Raw genomic sequence first — 5,310 nt, forward strand, 5'->3', positions numbered from 1 at the left:
AAACTCCTTTTCCGTGACCCCAAGTTCCTTGGTCTGTGACCCTTCAGCTCTTTGCCTGTGACCCCCAGCTCTAGGCAGGAAGTGGCAGAACTCTGGGTAGAAGCCCCAAGGAGAGGCCTGCCGGACCAGAGCTGGGGGTTTACCCTTGACCTCCCTCCTCTCTGACCCCATCTCCCTCCTTCTCTCCCACCTCCAGACGCTCCACCTCTGCTCTGCTGGGTTCTGAATTCCCGGGCTCTGTGAAATGTGAGCCACCAGTGCCCCTGCCTCAGGAGAAGCAACAGCGTCTTGCTAGAGAGTGATGTTCAAGGCTAGGGTCAGAGGCAAGCTGGGCCAGCCCACACTTGCTCAGTGCTCGCCTGGGCCAGGAGCCCTGCTAGGAGGAAAGCAAATCCTCTGCCCCTCACTTCATAGATTCAGGCAGGGGAAGTGACTGCTCCACTTTAAAACAACCAGGATGGGGCGGTGCCAGCATTCAAGCCTGGGGCTGCCTGTCCCCAGAACCCACGCTCTTGCACCACCCCTTCACTTGCACAGACCGCACCACCCTTACTGTTCGGCCAGCAGGGGACTTTGCTGCAGCCAGCCGGGAGGGACGGCCTGGGCTCAGAGCTCCCTTACTCGGGGATGTTGGTGCTGGCGCTGGGTCAGGTGAGTTCTTGGCCACACACTGAGCCCAGACAGCACGTCCTGCCATGCCCGGGCTCGTGTCTGTTTGACTCTCAGCATTTGCGGTGTGAGGACAGGCAAGCTGTCATCCACTCAGACGGCCAGGAGGGCGGCTCTCCCCTGACCTCATGCCCAGGAACTTCTCCCAGCCCATCCCAGCACCTCCAGGGTTACGTCCGTCTGCCCGGGACCAGGCACGTCGTGGCTTCCCTGGAGAGGGTGACCCCAGGGGGACAGAAGGGCTCAGGGCAGCTGGGTGGGCTTCTGCTCCGGCCCCAGGCAGAGCCCTGAGGTCTCTGTCAAATGGGGACCAAACCTCTGCTCACCCCACCCTGCTGCCGGCCGCACCCGGGGACCAGGGGCCACAGAAACAGCACACAGCTAGTGATGTGGCCGGGGCGGACGCGTGGGGCCTCCCCACCCCATTCTCCGAACTGCTCCCCTGAAACCTCCCGAACACCCATTGCCCTGTGCTCTCACCCCTCCCCTGAACTTAGTCTTGGGGGGGGGCCACCCAGCAGCACCCATGGATGTGAGGCTGTCGCAGCCAGCATTCCCCAAGCCGGAGCCCTGCTGCCAAGGAGCTGTCACATGGCCCAGGGGAAAAAGATTCCTGGGATTTGGGGGTGTTTTTGTTGTTGTTTGGCTTCTTTACATTTTCCTCTACTTTTTAGATTATATGCAGAAAGTATGAATTCTGTAATAGGAAATAAATAAATAGGAGAACATGATTTAACAAGAGTCAGCGCTTCAATCTGCCACTTTTAAAAGAGATTTTCAGTACAGGGTGGAGGCGGGAAGGACTTTGGGGCCCAGAGGTTCCCTTCTCCTGCTGTCCCAGGGGCAGTGACCTTGCTAGGCCCTTCCCTGGCCTCGTGGTATCAGGGCGATGCTCAGGCATGTCCTCTGGGTGGAGGGCGACAGGGGCTGCACACCCTGCAAACCCAGTGCTGAAGTGTCCCTGGAGCCAGAGACCTGACTACTTGACTTGGCTGCCCATTTCCCTGGGGTGTTTCTCCTCCAGAGTCAGAAATAGGGTCCATGCCCTCCCGGGGGCCTGGGCTCCCTTAGCGCAGGGCCCACACCCTCCACCCAGGCTGCCCCAGCCTTGGCTTCCTCCTGCTCCTACCCATCCACCAGCATCTGTCTCGCGGGACTTCTGTGAAGGCCACACACGTGAAATCCAAACTCCTGACCATGGCCTGCAAAAACCTTTGTGATCTGGCCTGCCTCTGTCCTCTGTCCCCTGCCCTTTGCCCCCTGCCCTCCCCTTGTACCACCATCCCCTCACTGTCTACATCTCCCCGCATTTGCCTTGTCGCTCTCCCTGGTGTGCCAAGCTTGACCGCCACAGGGCCTTTGCACGGCCTGTTCCTGCTGCTCAGGCACTCTCCCCTCAGAGCCACTCATATCACTTTAGTGTCCATTCAAATACCATCTTCTCACAGTGGTCTTCCCCAACCACGCTTGCAGGGGTCACCCCTCATTGCTGTCCCCTTTCAGTACCGTCCTCACGCAGTCCACTTCTCCCTGGATTTGCCCTGCTCGTTAACTCATTTGATGTCCACCTCTCCCACTGACAGCAGGGACCTCCTGGGTCGCTTGCTGTGGGGACCCCAGAGCCTGTCCTGGGTGCTGGAGCTGGATGAGAGTCCCTTACTGAGCAACCGAGGTGAGCAGCATCTGGGGATATGTGGGCCTACAGGAGCTCAGATCACTTCACTTGCAGATCCCGGAGGGCTTCCTGGCAGAGGGGCTTTTGCTTCCTAGCCCCCAACTTATGGAGCAGGCTGATCCCCAGCTCGCAGGGTAACTTTGAGCATTGAGCCAACACTGGTGCTCCTCTAGCATGTGTCTGGCACCCAGTAGGGCCTCATTCAGTACTGAAGCCCCTGCCCAGAGAGCTGGAAGAAATGCTGCCATTTGGTCACCTTCCTCAAATGACAGCCAGAGAAGTCCAGAAACTTGCCCAAGGTCACACAGCCCATCATCAAGAGTTGATACCCCATCTACCTCCCGGGTCCCCTGAACCCACCATCCAAGGAGCCCAGGCACTGCCACCCGAGGCCCCCCAGACGCTGCTGTCTCGCCTTCCATGTGTCCCCACCCCCAGGGCTGACCTGGCACCTTGGTCTGGTGTGGGGATGGGTGGGGGGTGCTGGGGGTAGAGCCCAGAGGTAGAGAAAGGCCCCCAGGAACACCCGCCCACTTCCCAGAGGCCACCAGGAGTTCATTCGAGTCAGTAAATGTTCACCGAGCCCCTTAGGTGCGAGGGACACAGGTGGCTCCATCTGTCCCCATCCTCAGGGGACAGATGCACCGACGCCTGGTGCAGAGGGAGTGGTGGTGCCCGGGAAGGGCGCCATTTGCAGCCCAGAGGCACAAGGCCTCCGCTAGGACCGATCTGGGGCCTCTCTCCTTGTGGGGAGAGGCCAGCGGAGCCAGGGGCTGCAGGTCGGGCGCCTGGGGAGGGGTCCCCTGCTCTCCTCTCTCCCGACTGAGCGACACACCTGCGAGCCCCCAAAATAGCAGCGGTGTGTACAGGGACACCACGTCACGCTGCAAAACTGCTGCCACCTCGGCTGCATCTGCAAAAATACCTTCTGCCACGCAAAGGTGAAAATGGCAGAGGCGAGAACCAGGCTTCTGAAGAGGAAAAATATTTAAACACCTTCCGAGGGGATCTGTAAACTCTCAGCACAACTCACGCTCCATGTGATGGGGCTAAAGTTAGCTCCCGCCCGGCGGGAGTAGTAGCATCTCCTCGGCGGGCAGCTGGCAGCGGCTGGCTCTGTGCCCTGGCGGGCACACAAGCAGCGAGGTGGGGACAGAGGCAGGCGGCATCCCCCATGCTCTGGAAGACACATGACATTGCCCGAAAGCCCATGGGTGTTTGCTCCCCGCTGGGACCCACACACGCCTCCCTTCATTCCACCCTCCTGGGCACGAGCTCTGTCCCCTTGTTTGATCAGCAAGGGCCCGGGGCACAGGGAGAGTCGCTCCCTCGTCCAGGTCACACACCGAGTAAATGCCAACCCAAGTCCCCTGATCCAGGGGTAACCCTGTCATGCTGGGGTGGGGAATTTTAGGGGCAGGCTGGTGCCATGGAGAGAAAGTTCGAGGGAACTGAACTGGGTCCAGTGAATGTCCCTGAAAGTGATGGCGTTAGGCACTGGGTGGTGGGGAGGTGCCCAGGACAAAGGTCACCTGCGCAATTTCCAGGCCACCACCATGCCTGCCATTTGCATCCATTTCATTAGTCTATTCCTCAAACAGCCAGCAGCCCTTGGTGCCCAGCCGTGGCTCGCCATGGCCTCCCAGCAGCTCACGGGTGCAATTCCTGCTGTGGCCTATGGGTGTGACCCAAGTTGCCCACCATCACCTCCCAGGAGCCTTGACCTACCTTGACAGATGAGACCCCCATGAAGGACACAATGTGCAGCCCCTCCCCGCAGTGGCCAGCTGAGAGGCCTTTGCACATTGCCTATTGATGAGGCAGGAAACGTGCTCCCTGGGAATCCTGACCAGCTCTTCCAGGATCCAGCATGGAGGTGGGCAGTGTCTCAGATTCCATTAGGAAGCCTGAAATCCACTAACCAACCATGGGTGGAGCCTTGACAGCATCTGTGGTAGTTAGACTCAGAGCCATCTTGGCCAGGTGAAGATGCCTAGTTCTATTGCTGTGGACATGAGAAATGGTACGTGAACCTCATCTGTTCCTGATTATATCTACAGTCAGCTAGGAGGCTTGCCTTCTGCAATGAATGATGTTTGACTTAATTGGCTGGTGCTTAAATGAGAGAGCTCAACGTAGCACAGCCCAAGCAACTCAGCATACCTCATCTCAGCACTCGCAGCTCAGCCCAGGCCTTTGGAGATGCAGAAAGGAACCACCCCGGGGAAAGTTGTTGGAACCCAGAGGCTTGGAGAGAAGGCCAGCAGAGATCACCCTGTGCTTTCCTGCATAAGAAAGAACCTCAGTTGAAAGTTAGCTGCCTTTCCTCTATATAAATCCCCTTTTATTGAAAGCCAATCCGTCTCTGGTGGGTTGCATTTAGCAGCTAGCAAACTAGAATAGCATCTTTGTTTGCTCTGTGACCCTGAGTCCCTAGCTGCAGGTGGAGGACAGAAGGACGAGCTGTGCTGGAGACTGGGGAACAATGAGGTGGCTCAAGGCAGCCAGGCCTGGAATGCCAAACTGGGGCTGAGCAGGCCACCTGGCTCCCTGCACAGGCTCTCGGGGTGGGGTGAGCAGGACATAACGTGGACACAGGAGCCAAGAGCCGAGACAGACAGTGCTGAGGCAATTCCCGCAGTGGAATGAGTTTGGGAGATCTGCTCACAGTAGTCCTCTCTGGAGGCCATCCTATTCTTAGCAGACGGAGGCTCTAGAGGCCCTGAAGCCTCCCTGGTTTAACCCAGCATTCCCTAAACCACACAAGCACACAACACTGTCTTGATGACACAATCACTTACCAAAGAAGAGCCTTGGAAGCCCAGGGCGTGCTTTTCCTTGGAACCTGTGCCACCCTGCTGCTGCTGGAGGGCTAGCATGGAGACTTTGCGGAAGCAGTGCAAACATCCTCGGCCTCCAGCAATGGGCAGGGGTGTGTGGCAGGGGGTGGGGCCCTGAGCTCATCA

The sequence above is a fragment of the Tamandua tetradactyla genome, chromosome 6 (genome assembly GCF_023851605.1).
Source record: "Tamandua tetradactyla isolate mTamTet1 chromosome 6, mTamTet1.pri, whole genome shotgun sequence".
In the NCBI taxonomy this organism is placed as follows: domain Eukaryota; kingdom Metazoa; phylum Chordata; class Mammalia; order Pilosa; family Myrmecophagidae; genus Tamandua; species Tamandua tetradactyla.